At 48.6% G+C, this 24,878-nt stretch overlaps 1 long non-coding RNA gene across 1 annotated transcript; it reads left to right on the top strand.

The window, feature by feature from the left end:
- The first annotated feature begins 13,897 nt into the window (after positions 1 to 13,897).
- Positions 13,898 to 17,235, top strand: LOC123430065. The gene is made up of 4 exons (XR_006622844.1): positions 13,898 to 14,240; positions 15,103 to 15,191; positions 15,382 to 15,481; positions 15,587 to 17,235. It is a non-coding gene; the product is annotated as an uncharacterized LOC123430065 (long non-coding RNA).
- The last annotated feature ends 7,643 nt before the right edge of the window (positions 17,236 to 24,878 follow it).

The following is a 24,878-nucleotide window of genomic DNA, read 5'->3' as shown; positions in this document are numbered from 1 at the left end:
GATGATGATCATGAAACTCCAGTTCAAGTTTCTGTTGAACCACGCAGGTCGACGAGATCACGCGCTGCTCCAGAGTGGTACGGTAATCCCGTCTTATCAATCATGTTGTTAGACAACAATGAAACTGCAAATTATGAAGAAGCAATGGTGGGCCCAGATTCCAACAAATGGCTAGAAGCCATGAAATCCGAGATAGGATCCATGTATGAGAACAAAGTGTGGACTTTGGAGATACTACCTGAGGGCCGCAAGACTATTCAGAACAAATGGATCTTTAAGAAGAAGACGGACGCTGACGGTAATGTGACCGTATATAAAGCTCGACTTGTGGCAAAGGGTTTTTCACAGGTTCCAGGAGTTGACTACGATGAGACTTTCTCACCCGTAGCGATGCTTAAGTCCGTCAGAATCATGTTAGCAATAGCTGCATTTTTCGATTATGAAATCTGGCAGATGGATGTCAAAACGGCGTTCCTTAACGGTTTCCTTAAGGAAGAGTTGTATATGATACAACCCGAAGGTTTTGTCGATCCTAGAAATGCTGACAAGGTGTGCAAGCTCCAGCGATCCATTTATGGACTGGTGCAAGCATCTCGGAGTTGGAACAAACGCTTTGATGAGTGATCAAAGCATTTGGGTTTATACAAGTGGTTGGAGAATCTTGTATTTACAAGAAAGTGAGTGGGAGCTCTGTGGCGTTTCTAATATTATATGTGGATGACATATTACTGATTGGAAACAACGTAGAGCTTTTGGAGAGCATAAAAGGTTACTTGAATAAAAGTTTCTCTATGAAGGACTTAGGAGAAGCTGCTTACATTTTAGGCATTAAGATCTATAGGGATAGATCAAAACGCCTGATAGGACTTTCACAAAGCACATACCTTGATAAAGTTTTGAAGAGGTTCAAAATGGAACAGTCCAAGAAAGGGTTCTTGCCAGTTTTACAAGGTACAAGATTGAGTAAGACTCAGTGCCCAGCAACTAATGAAGATAGAGAGCATATGCGCTCCGTCCCCTATGCTTCAGCCATAGGTTCTATCATGTATGCGATGCTGTGCACTAGACCGGATGTTAGCCTGGCCATAAGTATGGCAGGTAGGTTCCAGAGTAATCCAGGAGTGGATCACTGGACAGCGGTCAAGAATATCCTGAAGTACGTGAAAAGGACTAAGGAGATGTTTCTCGTATATGGAGGTGACGAAGAGCTCGCCGTAAAAGGTTACGTCGATGCAAGCTTTGACACAGATCCGGACGACTCTAAGTCGCAAACCGGATACGTATTTATTCTTAATGGGGGTGCAGTAAGCTAGTGCAGTTCCAAGCAAAGTGTCTAGCAGATTCTACATGTGAAGCGGAGTACATGGCTGCCTCGGAGGCGGCTAAGGAGGGTGTCTGGATGAAGCAGTTCATGACGGATCTTGGAGTGGTGCCAAGTGCACTGGATCCAATAACCTTGTTCTGTGACAACACGGGAGCCATTGCCTTAGCAAAGGAACCACGGTTTCACAAGAAGACCAGACACATCAAACGACGCTTCAACCTCATCCGCGACTACGTCGAGGAAGAGGACGTAAATATATGCAAAGTGCACACGGATCTGAATGTTGCAGACCCGCTGACTGAACCTCTTCCACGGCCAAAACATGATCGACACCAGAACTGTATGGGTGTTAGATTTATTACAATGTAATTCACATGGTGATGTGAGGGCTAGATTATTGACTCTAGTGCAAGTGGGAGACTGTTGTAATTATGCCCTAGAGGCAATAATAAATATATAGTTATTATTATAATTCCTGTATCAAGATAATAGTTTATTATCCATGCTATAATTGTATTGAATGAAGACTCATTTACATGTGTGGATACATAGACAAAACACCGTCCCTAGCATGCCTCTAGTTGGCTAGCCAGTTGATCGATGATAGTCAGTGTCTTCTGATTATGAACAAGGTGTTGTTGCTTGATAACTGGATCACGTCATTGGGAGAATCACGTGATGGACTAGACCCAAACTAATAGACGTAGCATGTTGATCGTGTCATTTTGTTGCTACTGTTTTCTGCGTGTCAAGTATTTATTCCTATGACCATGAGATCATATAACTCACTGACACCGGAGGAATGCTTTGTGTGTATCAAACGTCGCAACGTAACTGGGTGACTACATTCGGTAATACAACATCACACACAAGCCTGGGATCTCCGAAGGTGTTAGTTGAGTTAGTATGGATCAACACTGGGATTTGTCACTCCGTGTGACGGAGAGGTATCTCGGGGCCCACTCGGTAATACAACATCACACACAAGCCTTGCAAGCAATGTAACTTAGTGTAAGTTGCGGGATCTTGTATTACGGAACGAGTAAAGAGACTTGCCGGTAAACGAGATTGAAATAGGTATGCGGATACTGACGATCGAATCTCGAGCAAGTAACATACCGAAGGACAAAGGGAATGACATACGGGATTATACGAATCCTTGGCACTGAGGTTCAAACGATAAGATCTTCGTAGAATATGTAGGATCCAATATGGGCATCCAGGTCCCGCTATTGGATATTGACCGAGGAGTCTCTCGGGTCATGTCTACATAGTTCTCGAACCCGCAGGGTCTGCACACTTAAGGTTCGACGTTGTTTTATGCGTATTTGAGTTATATGGTTGGTTACCGAATGTTGTTCGGAGTCCCGGATGAGACCACGGACATCACGAGGGTTTCAGAAACAAAGATTGATATATAGGATGACCTCATTTGATCACCGAAAGGTTTTCAGAGTTACCGGGAATGTACCGGGAATGACGAATGGGTTCCGGGAGTTCACCGGGGGGGGCAACCCACCCCGGGGAAGCCCATAGGCCTTGGGGAGACACACCAGCCCTTAGTGGGCTGGTGGGACAGCCCACAAGTGGTCTATGCGCCAAGAGAAGAAAAATCAAGAGGAAAGGAAAAAAAAAGGAGGAGGTGGGAAGGGAGGAGGACTCCCTCCCACCAAACCTAGTCCAACTCGGTTTGGGGGGGGGAGAGTCCTCCCCCTTGGCTCGGCCGACCCCCTTGAGGGTCCTTGGACCCCAAGGCAAGGCCCCCTCCCTCCCACCTATATATACGGAGGTTTTAGGGCTGATTTGAGACGACTTTTCCACGGCAGCCCGACCACATACCTCCACGGTTTTTCCTCTAGATCGCGTTTCTGCGGAGCTCGGGGGGAGCCCTGCTGAGACAAGGTCATCACCAACCTCCGGAGCGCCGTCACGCTGCCGGAGAACTCTTCTACCTCTCCGTCCCTCTTGCTGGATCAAGAAGGCCGAGATCATCGTCGAGCTGTACGTGTGCTGAACGCGGAGGTGCCGTCCGTTCGGTACTAGATCGTGGGACTGATCGCGGGATTGTTCGCGGGGCGGATCGAGGGACGTGAGGACGTTCCACTACATCAACCGCATTCTCTAACGCTTCTGCTGTACGATCTACAAGGGTACGTAGATCATTCATCCCCTCTCGTAGATGGACATCACCATGACAGGTCTTCGTGCGCGTAGGAAAATTTTTGTTTCCCATGCGACGTTCCCCTACAATACATGCACTAGTCTGAAAAGCCAGTTACATGGAGCCGGGATGACCATCCAATGGTGATGCCAAACCCCGGCACCTACGCGCTCGTCCTCGACCCCACCATCGCCTGCAAGAGGGTCACCTGCAGGTTTTCGCGGGTGGTGGTCGACGGTGGTAGAAGCATGAACATCTTCTACTGCGACACTTTGCTCAAACTAGGGCTCAAGGAGATGGACCTCCAACCGACCAGGACTATCTTCCACGGCATCGTGCCGCGAAAGTCTTGTTCGCCCATCGACAAGATCCAGATGGACGTCCTCTTTGGCGATAAGGTTCATTTCTGTCGTGAGCCAATCTGGTTCGAGGTGGTGAATCTCAACATCCCCTACCGCGCATTGCTGGGCAGTTTGACGCTTGCCAAGTTCATGGCGGTCCCTCATTGCGGCTACCTCGAGATGAAGATGCCTAGGCCCAAGGGTATTATCACCATTTTCAGTGACTACAAGAAGTCAGTCGAGTGCGCACGCGACAACAGCCGGTTGGCCGAGGCGCTAGTGATTGCAGAGGAGAAGAGGCAACTCGACCGGCTCATGGCTCAAGCCACCGAGTAGCCAGCCGTGCTGACACCCCTGTTCCAGCCGGCTAGCAAGGACACATTCGAGCCGTGTAAGGAAACCAAGCTGGTGCAACTCGATCTAGCCAACCCCAAGTAGTGTGTCACCATCGGCGCCAACCTCAGCCCCAAATAGGAAGGAGAGCTCATCGACTTCCTCCATGACAATCGAGATATCTTTGTATGGTCCCCCAAGGACATGTCGGGAGTCCCGAGGAAGTACGCCGAGCAAAAACTTCATGTGCGGCCGGATGCAAAGCTGGTCAAACAACCTTTGTGCCGCTTCGCTGAGGAGAAGCGGCACACAATCATAGAAGACATCGCCTGGCTGCTCGTAGCCGGATTCATCATGGACGATTTCCACCCTAATTGGCTGGCCAACCCAATCGTGGTACTGAACAAGAACAAAACACGGCGCATGTGCATCGACTACACAAGCCTCAATAAGGCATGTACAAAGGACCCTTTCACCCTGCCATGGATAGATCAAGTGATTGACTCCACGGCCGGCTATGATTTTCTCTCCTTTTTGGACGCCTATTCCGGCTACCACCAGATCAAGCCGGACCCGGTAGATCAGCTCAAGACCTCCTTCATGAACCCTTTGTAGCCTACTGCTACACGACGATGACATTCAACCTAAAGAATGCAGGCGCAACCTTCCAGCGCTACATGCAGCAGTGCCTCCTTCCAAAAATCGACAGGAACATAGACGTTTACATCGACGACATCGTTGTCAAGACCAAGAAGCACTTCATCCTCCTTGATGTTCTACGGGAGACTTTCTCCAACGTGCACGAGTACAAGATCTTGCTCAATCCGGTGAAGTGCATGTTCGGAGTCCCAGCCGGCAAGCTCTTGGGTTACTTTGTGTCGGTGCACGCCATCAAAGCCAAACCTGAGAAGATTAGAACCATCGAGCGCATGGGCAACTCGGCTCGACTCCTCGACGTCTAGAATTTTGCCGGCTGCCTAACTTCCCTCAGCCGGTTCGTCAGCCGGCTGGGCAAGAAAGCGCTACCACTCTACCAGCTAATGAAGAAGACCACCAAATTTGAGTGGAACGATCAGGCGGACTAAGACTTTTGTGACCTCAAGCGTATGATGTCCAGCACACCCGTCTTGGCCGCACCTACTGAGAGGTAACCCATACTCGTCTACATTACGACAACCACACATGTGGTCAGTGTCGTCTTGCTGCTGGAGCGAAAGGAGTAGGGCACGATGCTGCCGGTTAAGCGCCCTGTATATTATCTAAGCGAACTCCAATCTGCCTCCAAGCAAAACTACCCCCATTACAAGAAGATGGGCTATGGCATGTACTTTGCAGCTAAGAAGCTGAAGCAATACTTCCACGAGCACACCATTATGGTGGTGAGCACGGCACCACTTTCAGAGATCATGGGCAACCATGATGCCACTGGCCGGATCGCCAAGTGGTCCATCGCCATGGCTGACCACAACATCCATATCGAGCTGCGCACCGCCATCAAGTCTGAGGTGGTGGTTAATTTCCTCGTCGACTGGGCCAAAACCCATTTCCTCCGGCCGCCTCCTGACTCCACACACTGGCGGATGCACTTCGACGACTCCCAGATGCGGACCGGTTTGGGAGCCATCATCGTGGTGTCGTCCCCGAAAGGGGACTAGCTGAAATATGCTCTCCAAATCCACTTCGCCGCCTCCAACAACGTGGCCGAGTACGAGGCTCTTGCACACGGCCTCCGGCTCGCGAGAGATACCGGCATTCGGAAGATTCTTTGCTTTGGCGACTCCGACCTCGTGGTGCAGTTGGTCTCTGGCGGATGGAAGCCAGGGATGCCAACATGGCCATCTACAGCTTATTCATCCAGCAGCTCAGCGGCCCTTTCGAGTGTTGCAAATTCCACCATGTCTCCCGAGCGGACAACGAGGCGGCACATGCGTTGGAAAAAATCGGCTCCACCAAATAAGCAATCCCATCCGGCGTTTCCCTCGAGCATCTGCACGAGCCTCCCATCAAGCCGTCTCCGGAGTCGACGTTGATCTTCGTACCCACGGACCTATCCGGCCGAACAACTTTGGGTCCGGAGGCTCTACCGGTTTCATCAACTCCACCGGCTCCGCCCGCTTTGCCGGATCTTGCCACCTTGCGAGCCCTGCCAACACCGCCGTCTACGATGAACCTCGAGCTAAGTCTGTCGAACTCCGAGCCGGTGTCCGTCATGGAGGTTGATGGCACGCTGGCTGTTGCATCAGTTCCAGAGACAAGTGGTCTCGTATCGGGGGCTACAATGACAGACCCGGGTGCTGCGGGTGCCCCTAGCCTTCATGTCGAGCCGGAACCAGCTCCCGTGTCGGCGCCAACATGGGCCCATCCTATCCTGGCTTTCCTCCTTTGCGGCAAGCTTATGCACGACGCGGTAGAGGCATGACAAATTCAACGCCGGTCTCCCGCTTACGTCATCATCAACCGCGAGCTGGTTCGACACAGTGCAACTTGCGTATTTCAATGCTGCGTTGAATCACAGAAAGGGCAATAAATTCTGAAGGACATACATCAGGGTGAGTGTGGGCATCATGCCGCCTCCATAACCCTGGTGGCCAAGGCGTTCCGCCATGGATTCTACTAGCCCACGGCCTTGGAGGAGGCCACAACTTTGGTCGACAAGTGCGATGCATGCCAACGCTTCAGCACACAAAACCACATGTCGTCTATGGTGCTTAAAGCCATCCCCATCTCATGCCCCTTCGTTGTATGGGGGCTCTACATGATAGGGCCATTCAAGACTACCCGAGGCGGCATGACGCATCTCCTCATAGCCGTCTACAAGTTCAACAAATGGACCGAGTGCCGGGCTTATCAAGAAGCTTGACGTCCCCACAACCGTCACGTTCATCAAGGACATCACCGTCCGCTATGGCGCCCCCCAAAGCATCATCACCGACAACGACACCAACTTCACCAAAGGTGCAATGGCACTCTTCTGTGCCAAGGAGGGCATCCGGCTCGACCTAGCGTTGGTCGCGCACCCGCAGTAAAACGGCCAGGCGGAGAGGGCAAATGGTCTGATCTTGGGCTGCATAAAGCCAAGACTCCTAGCACCGCTCATCAGGTCAACTGACTTCTGGATCGATGAGTTGCCGGCTGTGCCGTGGAGCCTTCGCAGCATGCTAAATCGGTCAACTGGCTTTATGCCGTTCTTCCTCATCTACAGGTCTGAGGAAGTCATCCCTTCGGATGTCGAGTTCGACTCGCCTCGTGTAACCCTGTACACGGAGGCAGATGCAAGAGAGGCAAGAGAAAACGACGTCGATTTACTCAAGGAGCCAAGGGAGCTGGCCCTGAGCCGATCGACCATCTACCAGAGAAGCTGCGGCGCTACCACAACAAAAGGAATAGGCCCCTCTCTTTTCGCGAGGGGGACCTGATACTTAGAAGAATCCAGCGAACGGTCGGCCAGATCAAGTTCTCTTCCACATGGGAGGGACCCCTCATCATCATCAAGGCGCTACAAAACAACGCATACTATATAATAGATGCCCAGTAGTCGCGGAAGCGCAAGAGAGGCGCGTGCAGCAAAGAAACGGAGCGTCCTAGGAACACGACACTGCTTCGCCCGTTCTACTGCTAGACCAAGAGAAAAAAAATGTGTACGTATGTATCCTTTACCCTTTTCGGGCTTATATGAATGCAGCGGGTGCCTCAAGCCAGCACTTGGGGCATACCTTTTCGATTTCCTAAAGATATGCCGCTTTAAGAACAAGCTCCTCGGTCTAACTGCTCGGACTCGGGGGCCCGCTAACCGGCCCGAGCTAACCTCCTAGCCTTAGTCGGACACATGGGGATGTCAAGCCAAAACTCTTACCACCCCACAAAAGCTACAGACCAGCTTCCGGCTGTCCGGTTAGCGGGTCTCTGGGAGCGAAGGCTAGCTGCACACAATGTCCGACTATGAAGGGGTCACCCGCTCGAGCTGGTCTGATCGTTCCCGATCCCCATTTTTTAAGCCGGCCTCTGCCTATACACCAAAAGGCAGAAGCCCCATCCTATTCGCAGACCGGCTCCCGGGTGTCGGACTCGCGGGGTGGAAGCTTGAAGGGGCAGGCTTTTGGATAGATGGAAGCCAAGGGTAACGAAGGACAGAAAAGCGAGTCGACAAGCACAACCTTCGCATGCACAATTTTAACAACTAATCGTATATTACATAAAACATGCAAAGGCCCATAGCCAAGGTGCATTACATTACACCCCCAGTGGGTGGAACTACAGAATTAACAAGAAGTGCAGGAAGTAGGAAAAGCTTCAACCGGTGGTGGCTCCACCCTTAGCTGTGGCATTACTCGTGGCAGTTGAGGTAGACGCTCCGTCATCCGCTCATGTGTCATCTGTACCGGCCTTCGCGGCCGAGCCACCACCCGCGGTGGACTCAGCGTAGGCTTCATCACTAGAGTCGGCTTCCTCGAAAGGTGTCTCGCCAGATCTACCATCGGGATTGTTGAGGGCTAGCCGGTAGCGATCTGCTGGGATGGGACCTCCATCGGCCCTCCGTTCAATGATGTACTCGTTCCACGCGGCGAATGATGCGATGTCACTAGCCCGCACCTGCAGCTCGTCCTCGACAGCGGCCAACTCCGCGTTCGTGTTGGCGCGCTGCGCCCTGAGCAGGCCCAAGTCAAGGTCGTAGTATCATGACTTGGCAAGCCGAAGCGCCATGTACGCTCCGGCCAGTGCCGCCGACGCGCGCCACGCGTCCAACCAGGCCGTCCCCGCTTCGAGCCACCGAGAAAGCCGGCTCATCGACACCGGCTTCACTGCATCCGACCAGAGGGCGTCAACCATCGCAAAGCCGGCCTCCTGGAGCCGGGTCATGGATTGTGCCAACTCCTGCAAGCGAGCCTTGGCGGCGATCGCCACCTCATATATGACCCAGCCGGCGTCGGATCTCACTTCGGCGCCTGCAGCTCGTCGTTCTTCACAATGAGCCTCCACGGCAGCAACCGTCGTCGCCCGCGTCCTTGGAAAGAGGTATGGGGGCAATGGCGGGTGCACGACGTGAGGAAAATGAAAAAAGAGGCAGAACCAAGGACAAAAAGACAAGATGACTTACTAGTGAGAAGGATGTCGACTTCACCCGCTTCTTCTTCAAGCTCGTGGTCTCAGGCCACATACTCTTGGGTCTGGCAGGCAAGCTCGTCCCATGCGGACTGCGCCGCCTCGACCTCCTTCGTCAATTGGGCGACCTTGTGCTACAGGGACGCGTCCTGTTGTGCCTTCTCGTTGCGGGGCCCTTCCTCCCACCGCTTCATCTCGGCGGCGTGGGACGTCTCCTTTTGCGATAGAGTATCGCGGTGGGATACTTCCATCTGCATTAGGGCTTCGCGATGGGTGGTGCGTAGCTTCTCCAACTCCGTATGATGGGCCGCCTCACGGTCCTTCTTCTCCGCCTGGAGAAGTTCTACCTCGTGGCACAGCCGGGTACCCTCATCGCGCAAGACGTCTCGCTCCGGGCCGGTTCGTTCCAGCCGACCCCGAAGGGAGACCAGTTGACCTTGTGCCTCTTGGAGCTGGTTTAGCAGCACATTATGAGCATGCGCAGGTCGTCGTGGTGTTCGTGCGACACAAAAATTTAAATGGTGAGCCGCGAGTAAGACTCGACCCGGTGGACCTCCAACCGACCCGAATCTTGGGGGCTACATCCTGTGGGTGCGCTTGCGCGCCCCCACTGAAAGAAAAAGGAAAACACCTAGCCATGAGTGAGACACGAGACGGCTAACTTTCAGCCGGCCCACCTCTCGGGGGCTATAACTAGTGGGTGCGCTGGCGCGCCCCCACAAAAACAAAGAGGGAATAAGAAAATTCTCAAAGAAGGCACGAGGAGATGGAAAACTTACCCCAACCCACCGCTCAAGGCGGCTCATATCCTACCGTGCCACCTGGGCTTCCTGCACCACATTCTCGCGGCTTCGAGCAAACGCCGCGATGAGCGCGGGAACTCCGCTCAGCGTGGTGCTAGGAGGTATACTCATACTGCTCGCCATGGCCGCGCTCCAAGACTCCATGGGCCGGCTCCCGGAGATGGAGCCGGTTCCGGAGGCGGACGGGGTGCGATCAGACACAACCAAGGTGTCGTCCCCTGGAGGTGCGCTCCGGGTCGGCTCCTTCAACACGTCAAGCCAGTAGGGAACCTGTGCGGTGGAGCCTCGGTCCCCAGGGCTCCATCTCTCGCTGTGGGGGCTGACACGCCCGCGACTTACTCTCCGTCACCGGGGGTCTCCATCTTCAGTGACGGGCTCTCGGTCCCTGGTGCGTCCATCGATGCTTCGGGCGCGACGTCCAGCCCGATCTCGGGAACTTCGGGCGGTGCTTAAGGTGCCCCCAGCATAGCGCCAAGCTCCGGCTCGCCATCCTTGGCGACTTGTGTCGCACTCGTGCCGGTGCGCTACTGCTCATCAGCCTGTGCATCCACGTCCCACCGTGGCGCGGGGTCGTGCTTCGTCTTGGACCGCCTCTCCTCATACAACGGCTTCCGATCAGAGTTGGTCGCTCGCTTCTCGGTGCGGTCCCCACCCGCAGCCACCTTCCGAGCCGCCTCCTCCCACGAGCGGTGCTCTTCCTCGATCAGCGCTTTCCGCTCCACAGCTGCCTCGGCCCATGCGTCTTGATCTTGTCGGAGACTTCCTCCCCCTCGCCGGCCGGGTGACCCAACTCTTCGTGTTGTGATGGATGAGGACCCCCCACAAGAGATATAATAAGAAGTAGAGAAAAAGAAAGGTGCAACTTCTCACCCAATGACGATGGGAGCCGGCCACGGGCTATGGCCGGCCGGGCCGAGCCGCTACTTCTTCGAGACGCCGCCGCGACCCCCAATCCGGGGTCCTCCCGCCGCGCGGTTGGGAGTTGGGTTAGCGGCAATGCCTGCTTGCCCTTCCTTCGCGCTCCTTCAACATCCTCAGTTGGCTTGGGATCGGCTCAGCATGGCCTTCTCCCCGGTGGGGTCGACACATCCTCCAGCTCCCCAGATCTTCTGTGGTGACTGCACCGTGCAATGGGGTTGACTCCCCGTCATCATCGGTCCAGTCAAGCAATATAGATGCAAGAAACTCACCGGCCGACTCGGTCCGCTCCGACTCCACCACATCCTCGACTTCCTCGGATCCTGCCAGCCGTGGCTCCACCTCATCCACATCCTCGATCTCTTCGGGGTTCGGCGCATCTAGGTCGGCGGCCAGCTGGCGGTAGACCTGCAGACGGTCGAATAACTGGCAGAGTAGACGGCATCCGGCATCACGAGCCGGGCTGCATCCCAAAGAAAAAGGAAAGAATGCTATCGTGGTGCGGCTTACCTTCGGGGCCAAATGATCCCAATCATAGGGGACCTTGCCCCATGCCCATGCGCCGCCCTCGTCCATGGAGGCGGAGGAGATCAGATTCACTCGCTCCGCCACCTTGCCGGCACGAAGCTCCTTTACCAAGAGCAGGCATGGGTCACGCCAGCCGCTCATTTGACAGATCAGATGTGGTCGGTGTTGCAACGGCAGAATCCGATGCGCCACCATGGTGGCGACAAGATCCTTGGCCGTCAGGCCTTCCACCTTGAGAAGCTCATGGTGGGCACAGATGAGCTTCACCTCCCAAGCCAGCTTCGGTAGGGTGCTCTTCCAGTTTAGCTTTGTCGTTGGCAACGCGATGGCGAAGGGCAGCAGGTTGATGTAGTCGTTCTTGGGGTCCATGTTCTTCACGTAGAAGAACCCCTTCTGCCACTTCTATACCTAGTCCTGTAGAGAAAGCTTCAGGAAGCCGGATGTGGTCCGATGATGTACGAGGGCCGCACCTTAGTCGGTCATCCACTTGCTGCCGACGGTTCCGTCCGGCACCGACTGCTGCTTGAAGAAAAACAGCCGACACCATAGATCCACGGGTGGTTCGATCTTTAGGAAACCCTCACAGAGGGTGACATAGGCGGTGAGCTGAAGTATGGCATTCGCCGCAAAATGGTGCGGCTGCAGGACGAAATGCTCCAAGAAGTCGGAGAAGAAGTTGCTCGCTAGTAGCCTGAACCCGTGAGCGAAGTGTTCAGTAAACACCACCACCTCGTTGGCATGCGGCCTCAGAGAGCCCTCTCCCCATGCGGCCGTGGCGGAGGTATTTGATGTGCCCTTCACCAATGTTGCTGCCTTCCCAGGTGCCTCGGGTCCTTGCTGCTCTAGTGGTGGCTCGAGACATGACGGGGGCGCGGTGCAAGGCGTTGAGGCTGCATCGGGTGCCGATGGCGAGCGGCGACGAGATTGCGACCGACGCCTCTCCCTCTCTCTCGCTTCGGGAGGGCATGGGCGTAGGAACAAAACGGAGATGGGGGCGAATCGCCTCTTGGCCTCACCGCGTCCCCATTAAAACCCCGAACAGGGTATTGGGGAAGGGGATCCAGTGCACACGATCCCCATTGCCACCGCACTACGCGGATACGTGAATGCGCCCTGGGACGCAAACCATCGCCCCGTATCTGCAGAAGATCCTTACGCGCAGGCCGAGGCTACAGCATGGCGGGGCCCATCATGCAGGCTGGTCCTATCGCTCGTGTGGTCTGTCAGGGCGCAACCCCAGACGCCCGACGCGTGGCACAGCGCCACATTAAACACAGAAGCCGAGGCGTCTCGCGGAAGATGGCCGGCTAACCGCCTAGCCCTCTCCAATCCATCGGTTTACCCGCCACGGGCTCCCACAGCCCGCGGGCATGACCTCCAAGCCAGCAAAGCCCTCCACCCTAAGCCGGCGGGCCTCCCCTACTTCGGGGACTACTAACCAGGGGATAACCCCAGGGTAAGCTCACTAAGCCTACTCCTTCTTGTTTCGGCATCGAGTGGGATGAAATCCTCCTCACATGTCGGCTCCTCCCGGCCGCCTGGCAGCCTGCGCCGGCTAGGAGAGTTGTCGTCTACTCTCTGGCCGGATGGCTAGCCAGCAGCCGGCTGGGGAGCACCTGTCGCATCAGCTCCTATGATGTGACACAGGCCTTCGATTAAAGGCGAAAGTACATTAGCTCGAGTATGATGGAGTGGAATACGTGTGGCTATAGTGGTGGCGACCGTACTGCTGGCCGGTGCCGGCTGCGACCTGTCAACCGTGTATAGTGCCCGCACGCCACAACCCACTCCATTACATGGCCCGGTGTTGCTATAGTGGAGGCGGCTGTACCGCTAACCGGCGCCGGATCCTGCAAGGCGACGACCACCGTACCCCTCGTGCCGCACATGAGGAGCATGACTAATCCCATAGGCCGGCGACAAGACTGATCAGTGTCGGGCCCTTTGACTAGCCGGAGAGACTGCCAGTTCGGTCCCATTATAGTACCTTACATCCATGTTGTAGGCCGGTGGGGTCATCTATAAAACCCCTGGCCCTCCTCCATGCAGAGGGTCGGCCATTCTTACGCACACATACACTCACACGGAAGAGGTAGACTGCGAGCCGTCTTCTCCATCTCCCTCCTCTGTTGAACAGCTAAAGGATCACATTGTAGTTCCATTGGTTCATCAACCACTTCAACAGGACTAGGGGCGTTACCTCCGACGGAGGGCCCCGAACATGGGTACATCGTGCGTCTTGCATCGCTAGTTACCAATCCTGTTCCCGCAGCCCATCGGTGTTCTTTCGGTCCCGAGTACTCTCGATAAGACTACCCATGGCATCTGTCATCAGAAAACGACAACACCGCATGGCCGTTGCCCGTCTGCTCACTCCGCTCGCCGCATGCCGTGCGCGCCCCGCACAGCTGTCGCCACTCTGCTTGGCCCGCTCGCCCCGCACCGCTTGCGCCCCCCACCCAACGCAGCCCGGCTGCCAACCCCCCTGCCTCCGTACCATGCCGCCACCATCGTTCGCCGTTGCAGTCCGCCACCGGACGTCGTCGACGCATCTCCTCAACTGCGCTTGCACCCCTCACCCGCCTCCCCATGCATCTTCTCGACTCTGGAGAATCCCACGGGAGGTGCCCCATGGCTGTGCCAACGAGGAGCGTCGGATGCGACGAACATCCACGACGGGGATGGCGCCACGAGGGATGCGTCCAGTGGTGGCCTCCCACATCACGCCCTAGGTAATTCTTTGTCCTGCAGACTCAAGAAATTGTCAGATTAAACAGAGTGTACAAGAGAATCCTTGGTAAATCTGGTATGGAGATGACCGAAAGAGCAGGAAGTATAATTTATGCATTGTGTACTTTAGGCATTCTGAATAATACGATTTGTTAATTTTGACTTCATGTCTATTTAGGTTGATTGGATCCGTGTCCATATTGTGCACTCGATTTGCTATTAATTTCTGGATAGTATACTTTTGGCATTGTGAATAATACAGTTGTTAATTTTGGCTTCATGTATGATTAGGTTGATGAATACTCCCGTACATCAGTTCCAAATATATGGGTTGTTGGTGATGTAGTGAATCGGATGAACCTAATACTTGTTGCTCTAATGGAGGCTACTTGCTTTTCTATAAGTGATAGCTGTTGTTCGTAATCCCTTCATATTAACTGGTTCTTGTCGTTCTTCTTTTTGTCTTTCTTTGTGTTTAAAATCAGCACTATTTATTCTTCCCTATCTTTTCGTTGCCCAAAACTGTGTTTGGTGGCCAAACAATTAAGCCTGATTATAAAGATATACCTTGTGATGTTTTGTGATAAGTAATAATTTATTTAAAATTGCTTATTTAATTACATAGATTTAGCAATTAGTTTGAAGATTTTCTTTGAGAAACAGGTTCTCAACTTTGTTCGTGTTGCTATAGTTAGGGAGTAGAATGACGGGATAGCTCCTTTTGTGTCAATGAAACATGTTGTCATTTACCCCAAAAACTCGGTGCTAAATTACCACTAGCTTCTGTGTTTTTTCAAATGTGCTACCTTATTGCATTTTCATCCCCTCAGTGTTATAATATGATATTATTTTTGGTCACATCAGTATTTCACCGCTATCTGTCGTGGGTCTTAGCGAAGAAGACGCTTTGTTTACACATCATGTTCCAACCCAATGAAGAAGAGTGTATCGAAGTAAGTATCTTATGTATCATGAGATTTTTTGTGATGCAGTAGTTTCACCTTTCACCTTGTGTGCTCATTAAGAGATAGATCAGTGTTTCCAGTGGTTTGTGAACCACTACACCCTATCAACATTCTGTTCCATATTGAGTTGCTTGTTATCCTGGGGAAGGTTTCTGATTTTTTTGTTTTTGTGTTAAAGACTTCAAGAGGAGTCTATCATGAAACCGGCGGTTGATGCTGAGACTGATAAGGTACTCGGTGCAACCATGTGTGGACGAGATGCAGCTGAACTTATGCAGGTATAAGCATTCGGGGAATTCTTGTGTTCCTCTTTTAAGATGATATTTTTTCGGTTGTATGTTTGATGTATTCTTTACCTAAGCTTGTAAACAACAAAAATGTAGGGAATTGTTGTTGCACTCAAGGCTGGAGCTACCAAGATGACTTTCTATGGCACCGTAAGTCGAAAGACATTTGCCTTCACACGACAACGAGATCTTCAAATCTCAGTGCCTTTTCAGGTTCTACCAGAGGTACCACGTTGGCTGGCTTTGCAACTTGAGATTCACCCTTTTTCCGTGGAGGAGTTTGTGATGATGCGTACCTTAGCCAGGCGCATGTGCCTGATGTTGAAGTCAAAGACAAACTTTTAAGCAAGACCCCTGCAATGTTTTTGACCAAAATTATACTGGTGCAGCGACATGGACTCTTGTTTCAGTTTGCTAGCCCTGCGCTTGGCATTTGGCATTTGAGGTGATACGGTGTACATTATTTGATTGTGATAGTAATAAGTTTATGTCGAACAGTTTGTACAAAAATAGTCCCTTGATGTTCAAATGTTTTCCCGTTTAGCCTCCATGTTCAATAGGGATTACATACATATGTATATGGACGTATTTTAGAGTGTATGTCTCGAAAGCATTTCCAACGAATAATAGTTGCAAAAAGAAAAGAATAATAGGTGTAGAAGTGCATTACTGTTTTCTATTATTTTTAATTACAGCCCCGGAGACAAACATCTGTATAATACGGGTTGCGGCCTTGGAGGCTAGAGGTGAAGACTCAGCTAGCTTGATCTCTACAACTAGCATGAAGGTATCTAGATTTTTGCTAAAAGATTCGATGTCTGTTATATATGTTGTGTTCCAAGAAGTACTAAAACAAAGTTGTTTTTGGCTTGTTTAGCGCTTCATATTAAATCCTTACACCGAGCCATATGAGTTATCTTAAGTTTAGAATGGATAGCGTGTCTATTTGGGCATCAAGAAAGTTTTGAGTTATCCTACTTTATGGAACACCATTGGCTTTGTATGCAGTTCAATTTTTTCATAAAGATACGTACTGAAACCACAAGTTTGTTTATGAGGATCACAAGATTACATGCAGGGGACGGAGAGAAGAGAGCATTACTAATCTGTACCTGCATATACATGCAACAACATGCACATATGGTATGTATAATCATATGGTCTATCTATTTGATCATGTATAAAAGATAGCCAAATCTCATAAAACAGTGAGAGAAAAACATCTATTAGATCATGGCTTGCCATACTATTCAAGACAGGAAGCAATTAAACCTGTAGAAACCATGAATGAAAAATATCATATTCCTAACCTATGTATACTGTGTATCACTTAATCATATGTTTGATTCGTTTGCCGCATTGTCACCTCGTTAATGGAAAGTGGTTCATGGAAACTCCTTAATAGTCAGTCGAAGAAATCTTGTCGCATGGGCACCTAGATTGGCCTTGCAGCGGCCTTGTGATACACGATTGTTTCAGTCGAAGCCAGGCCTAGGAGTGTATGGATGGTCGTTGCCTGCCTCACACCGAGCTTGCTTTGTAATTGACTATGCATAGGTCACTGTGATTAGGTGCCTCACAGCATGGCTTACAACGGAAAGGATGATAAATGGGGCCTAGAAAGGGAAGAAGGATAAGCGGTGACAAGGGTGGGATATCGTGCTAAAATTGAGGGTGTGGACATGTGCGTCGAAGGAGGTGTTGAGATATGCTTACATTTTCTAGGAGCCTATCATATCTTTTCATTGGGCTTGTGCATCTAGCAGTGTCATATGTGCAAGCACGGGATGAATATATAATAAGTTCTGCAAGTTTATAGCAAGATATTTTTTGGTCTTCTGTATAATTTATTACAGAATACCAGGATTGAAGTAATATAACACGACAGATTGCTTGAGTACCTATCATACTATCATGGTTAATAGTTGATTATTACTCCCTCTGTCCCACAATATAAGACTTTTTTATAAGCTAAGATAGCTTGCAAACAACTTATATTGTGGGATAAAGGGATTAAAATTTATGTTGTTTTGCTTATGCATTTCTGTTATTTATCGTTCTTTCTTTTAGGAGATTCTTGTAACTGTGGCAAGGGACAAAGATGGTTGTACAATCTGCTATCATGTCACTGAAACCATTCATAATAAGTAACAAATTTATTTCGTTATAATAATTAGTTTTTATCTTGCATATTGATATTTATGTTTATCTTGGTTTTCCAAATTTTCGGAACATAAATCCTTTTTCTCGAACATTTAGAGATAACATCTGTCATGTTGTTGAAGCTCATGTTAAGATAATTGACAAAAGAAGACGTTGACTACCAAATCTTCCCAATAAGTAAACCGTCCTCAGGACCCGTTTGTTTTGATACCCTTCAAGTTTTTGAGGAACGGCCCTCTCAGGGAGGCAATTATTTGTGATGCAGGGATGAGATGGGGAAATGTACAAGGGAAAGAAATCTCTACTAGAGGATCAAGAGGCGATTCGGCTAACAGGTTGTATATTTGGGGGATCTTTAGGATAAGGGTAGTTCCAAACATGGCTATTCTTGGCACTGCTATCTCTTTCTTCACTGTCCTTGTCGTTCCCATGCTCGTGCATGCATCAATGTTGTAGTGTGACGTTATCACGTATTGCGCATTGATTGGTTATGAACTATTACACCCATTATTAAATAGATGGCATATTAATAGCTTAGTCCAAATTTGCCTCATGACAAACAAAGGAGCTTCAGATTGTTTTCCTCAGAAAAGAGAGTATATAAAATTTGTCAGGTAAAAAATTATCATCACTTTTATAAAAAAATAATTTCGTAATGCATAACTTTGTAACTTTTGTACTAACATATAATGCAAAAAATGATGGACAAGATTATATGTTGGAACTTTATTAACTCCGGGATCCTCTGTGTGCATTTGATTGGTCTTTGGTTAGACTTTGGGAGGCGGACATTTGGTCTCTGGTACCTAGATAATTTATACATGGAATGTGCAGATTTGGTGGCACTCACACAAGAACAACTAGAAATGCTTTTCATGCTCTAATTAACTCGTTTCCTTTTCAATAAGTTATTGTTACACTTCACCCAATAACACATATTTGCGTTGTTGCACTTTTCAGATGTTTAGAAATGTATCATGTTCATATTTGATGTGGTAAGAGACTTAGAGTATATATAACTCAAAATTTTAGGAAGGAGCATATTTGGTGTAGTTATTATTAAACGTGCCAATATGTATATTTCAAATGGTTAATGTATTGTTATATTATTATGAAAATATAACAAAAAATGTATTATTCAAGACATGCATTGCATGTACAAGCTTACTAGTCAAGTTATTAGGTGAGGCATGGTTAAGTGGTGAGGTTGCAGCGACTCTAAGAGTTTATTTGGTGGCTAACTTAGGAGTACAAGAGTAGAATGTACTCAATATGGTAGAATACTAAACATGATTAAGAAGTGATCCTGTACACCTGCTTACATCAAACATAACCCCACTGTGTTCTCCTTCTAAATTCCCTCAAAAAGAGACGGTCACGGTTACCCACACAGCTGGTGTATTTTGAATAAGTTTACCTCAACTTTGCTATAACCGGATGTTAAGCAATTTCCAAGTTGCCACATAACCATGGGCACAACTTTCCGAAAGATTTAACCCTGCAGGGGTGCTCAAACTCATCCATCGCAAACTAACCCCAGGATGAGTGGGAAAACTCACACACAAAAAAACCCGTAGTGTCCAGAAAATCCCGGTGGAAGACCTCAACGTCGAGATAGCCCAAAGTATCATCGGAATTCCGGTGCACAAGATATATCGTTAAGGGTAAAACAAATCCAGCAAGACCGCCTGACGCGTCGACGCACCCGATAAGAGCCATGTATCTCATTCTTAGGACACGATGGATAAGCGACGCATACGATTCCCAGGGGTGTCCCCACATAGTGCTCTAGTTTGGACCAACACTCGTGAGGAGCACTGGCCCGGGGGTTGATTAACTATCCATGGGGTAGCTATTCCCTATGCACTTTTGTTAAGTGGTTTAGCAAATGGGGTATCGATGTTGGGTCTTGCTAGAAGAGTTTTAAACCAAAAAAATTCAAGGGGTCCCCATAACAACCCCCAAGCATGTTAGGAGCACTCAATATGGAATATAACATCGGTAAATGGAAACTAGGGCGACAAAGGCAGAACAAAACACTGAGCAAAATACTAGGCCTTCCACCTTTTACCAGGTATATAAGTACACTAAATTAAAAAGCAATAATAAGATTAGATCCCAAATATCCATGTCAACACATGAATCACCCTGCACCTGCAACTAATAACGCTATAAGAAGGGTTGAGCAAGTCCTAACTTAGCTAATCATTGTTTTGCTAGAAAGTTGAGGGGTTAGTGGCTTATAATGGCATTGTGCGAGGCTTGACATTCAGGTGGTAGGGAGCATACCATAGCGATAAAATCGAGACAGCTAAGCATAACAAAATTATAAATGATATCGAGGTTGGTGATTATCTTGCCTTGAAATTCTTCTCGGGGATAGAACTCTTGCTCTTTAGGAACGTTCTGTACAGGATCCTCATACTCATACTCGTCACCCGACACTATTGAGAATAAAATACAACATCCAGTGAATACACAGCCAAGGCACAATGCTCCAGCAAATATGATGCATGATCATGGTATGAATGGAACATGGAAATACTACAGTAGTCATCTTTCTCATGCGATTATTTAGTTATTATCATTCTGGACACAACCTTAAGGTTAATTATTTGGAAATTCATGTACATGGAAAAAATGAATGCTTCACGAGAAATGATGCAAATGCATATGAAGAATGTTGCAAACGGAGTTACGGATCTCTCGGGGCACTCACGACAACGTATCGAATGGAACGAAGGAAAAAACAGAATTTGAGATAGGCCATGGGCAATTTCTTGGTACACCAAATATGCCACTGGATTGGACATGAATTTCTAGGTGAATTGGACCTAAATATCATGCAAAGCAAGTTGGTACAACTCCCACAAAGTAAAAACAATTATGCAAGCCATCTGTCCAAAAACAACAACATGTCACATTGCAGACATCAAAACTATTAGCTACAGCAAGCTATCATGCACAACAAGGACATGAAGATGAATTCTAGATGATGCACAACAACTCATCTCACAACAGCAATATGAATGGAAGCATGGATCAATAGCTAATGGTCTCACGGGATGACATATTGTTATAATAGTTAAGGACTTAGTGAGAATACCAGTTTTCCACAACCAGAGTTATCATGATGGCATATTGACAACAATGAAACTATATGCTACAGGAACTTTCATGGCATGAAATTTAAGAGCATGATGGAGGACAAGATGCACTTCAAATAACTCCATTACAACAATATCAAAATATGTATATATTCGTGGCTAGCATCCACCCAACATGGCATATTGAACTAAGCAGATCTTCAAACTTAGAAAAATTAATAAGGTGCAAGGTAGAGCAGTTTTATGAGATTGACATGTTCTACAGAAAAACTAACTAGGATGCAAAACCAATACTTGAAACCTATTGGCACATTCTAAGAAAGGATAACATGGTCTACAAATCCTTCGATTGTACCAACCCCAAAGGGGTTGTAGAATCATGGCAATTTACATGGAAACATAGTAACAAAGTAACATAGATTCCAGACTTAGAATTAATTTGACCACTAAACAGCAAGATCATCATAGCATGTTGATAGCAAGAAAGCGACAACGAAACATGGTGCTACATGGCAAGCGAAATTACCAGGGGTTGTTACACATATCAAAGGGAAATTTTCATATTGACAAGTTTACCCGAGGGTGCAAGGATAAAATCATGTAAAAATAACAAAAGAGTACCATAGCTAAAATATCATGCAAATCAACTTGCTCAAATGACAAAACTAAGTGCAATGATGGATTCTATGGATTTGTCTACCCCAAAAACATATATAATATGCATATACTGCCATGAGAAATATAAACAGAACAACTTAAGATAAAACGTGCCTAATCTCGGAGCTGCTAAAAATGGCATGTTCCAAAATGGAATTGTCCAGAATTTGAACCATCCCTCTATGGAAATAGACTGATCTGGACATTACCCAAACTCGGAATTACCCAGATGGTAATATAAGAACAAACAGAGAAATAAAACAAATATGGGTCCACTAGCAGTCACACCACGGCCCTGAGAGCATGTGCAGTAGGTCCCTCAGGCCCACTATCATAGGCTGAGGCGACAAATGAAACAAAAGGATGTGTGCTGGGTTCTACCATAGGTGCATCGCATGCGAATTAAAAAAATTCTACATGCAGAACATCCAAGAACATGATACGGAGATGGATCAAAGATCGTTACCACTAGACGTGCAGTGCTGTACATCGGAAGTAGAGTTTGGGTGGCACATCCGCGTGGTCCGTCTCCTCCTTGTCCGATCTCACTCGAACAACGGGTCACTAGATCCCACGTATAGGTTAACTAAAGTAGCTCAAGTGCACCACCTCTAACATTATCCGCGTGTGCAGGAGGAACACCGTGAGGCGGACTGCTAGGTCCAATCACACAGTCGGCGGTGGGTGGAGTTGGCTAGTTGCAACACATGCAAAGCCCTAGTGACGGTGTCGAAGCGATCAACTGATTAGCTGTGCCGCACCTCCACTATATATAGGCATCCGGTGCAGGCTGAACTCTTGGGCCTCGCACGGATCCTCAAGCCAATGTATTCCTTCCCTTAAGTGCACGACCCATTAGGTTCTCGTTCACTTGGCCGTGACTCAGATCGCATCCAAATCGACTAGTTGGTAGCGTCCTCTGGCAAAGCGTGTCGACTCCATGTCTTCGATGAGGCTGGTTATGCAAACATGTACTTCATACTTCTGTTCCCTTTGCCACACGATATATTTTGTCATGCACAAGGCGACATGGTCATCCTTGTTGCAGCAGGACCTCGTTCTCGTTCTGGTGAATCCGGCCAACATTCGGATTATCTCATAATCCTCATCACATGGCCATCCTTATCCAAGGTAGATCACCCGAGGGGCCGAGAGTATAAATCTCCTAGTCGGAGGGAGAAATCCCAACTTGCTTGTCCATGTCTCACAACATGGGTTTGAACTAGCCTCAAACCTACCTTTGTAACTACCGAGTCATGGAGTAGTATTTGGTCGGCCCAAAGCAAGTATGTCAGCATCCCGAGTACATGCGCAAGCTCAAGTGTTAGGATATAGAATGTATGTTATACTAGAGACTCACAACTGACCGATTAGTGCGTCTCATAGTTGGGTCTGTCCAACTCAAACCTTATCTCGACTCGGATCCGACTACGTCGCATCCGACCAGATCTTTATGAGTCCATAATATCTGGATAGCATCCAATGCTACATGGTTAGTAAGACCGAACCATCTGGCGTGTCATATGCTAATCCGAATGGTTTTGCGTCCACACAGCCCTTTCGATTAGGGACCATTTAGAAAGTCATCATACAATGCATAGTCTCACAAACATGTCACATACTTGTTGATACACATCATTGACAATGTCCAAGGACTATCTTTACTCATAAACAAATAGGAAATATGACCATACATGATTGACTATTAGGCATATCTCCAACAGTCTCTCACTTCCACTAGAGTTAATCAAATAGACACTGAAGGCCCATAGCTCTAATGTGCCCCTCATTCTTCGGTTTCGGAAGCGGCTTAGTCAAGAGATCTACAACATTTGCATCCGTGTGAATAATGCATAAATTAGTATCACTATTCTTCATGCGCTTTCATATCAAGTGATATTTTCTCTCTATGTGCTTGGTCTTTAGGTGTTGTCTCAGCTCCTTAGCCTTTGCGATGGCACCTCAATTATAGCAATAAAGGTCCAACGGTTTTGATCAGCCTGGGAACACACTTGACTCCGCCAGGAACTTTCAAATCCAAACATCTTCCTTTGCGGCTTCACAAGCCGTAATGTATTTTGCCTCTATCGTGGAGTCGGTCACCGTATCTTGCTTGGAATTCGTCGAGCTTACTGCTCCTCCATTCATGACATGCACGAATCTAGTTTGCGATCAACAATCATCCCTGTCGGTTTGGAAACTTGCATCAATTTAACCCTTTACGCAGAGATCCTCCTCACCTCCATAAATAGGAACATATCTTTAGTCCTTTTCATATACTTCAAGATAGCTTTCACTGCTCTCAAGTGACTGTCACATGCGTTATCCTAGTATTTGCTTGTCAAGATTATTGCATAGGAAACTTCACACCATGTACATAGCATGGCATACATGATGGATCCTTTTGCCGAGGTATATGAAATCCTACTCATCCGATTTTGCTCATGAGGAATCGTAGGACTTTGAGTCTAGCTTAGACTTATACCATGTGAGATGGGCAAGAACCCTTTCTTGGCCTCACTCATGTTGAACCGCTTCAAGACTTTGTCTATGTACGTGCTCTCGCTTAAGCCAAGCAGCCTCCTCGATCTTGATGCCTAAAATGTACACTTCCTCTCCGTGGTCTTTCCTCGAAAACTTGTCATTCAATGATTCCTTGACTGAGTTCAGCATCGAAACGTCATTTTCGATCAGCAGTGTGTCATCCACATACAAGATCAAAAATACTACCGAGCTCCCACTAGACTTGTTGTATAAATGATAGTCCTATTCGTTCTTAATGAAACCAAGGTCAACAATGACTTAATCAAAATGAATATTCCAACTCCGAGCGGCTTGCCTCATTCCATAAATGGATCTGTTGAGCTTGCATATTTCAGCAGCGTTAGTTGGATCGACAAAACATTCGGCTTGTATCATGTATACATCTCCTTTATATTTCCATGAAGGAAAGCCGTTTTGACATCCATCTGCCATATCTCATAATCGAAATATGCAGCTATAGCTAGTATGATAATTACCTACTTTAGCATTGCTACCGGCGAGTAGGTCTCGTCGTAGTCAATTCCTTGAACTTGTCCATATCCTTTAGCAACAAGCTAAGCTTTGTGGATCTGAACATTTCCATCCATACCAGTTTTCTTCTAGAAGACCCATTTCCAACCAAAGGCTCCAACGCTAGGGGCGGATCAACCAAGTCCTAAACTTGATTTTCATCGATGGACTTTAACTCGCATCTCATGGCCTCCAGCCATGCCTCGCCATATGGGCTCACCATCGCTTCCGCATATATGGTCGGCTCGTCGTTTTCAAGAAACAACACATCAGGCACTCTGCGCAATCTATCTGACCTCCATGGCTCCAGTGTCGTCTCCACTAAGGGTTCTCTGACCGACTCCGGTATGATCTCATCACTAGCCGAGTCGTCCCCGAGTGGCTCTCGAATTTCTTTGAGTCGCACC

Source organism: Hordeum vulgare, chromosome 2H, assembly GCF_904849725.1.
Source record: "Hordeum vulgare subsp. vulgare chromosome 2H, MorexV3_pseudomolecules_assembly, whole genome shotgun sequence".
Lineage (NCBI taxonomy): Eukaryota > Viridiplantae > Streptophyta > Magnoliopsida > Poales > Poaceae > Hordeum > Hordeum vulgare.
The sequence above is the reverse complement of the archived record's forward strand: the minus strand, read 5'-3'. Positions and strand labels throughout refer to the sequence as shown.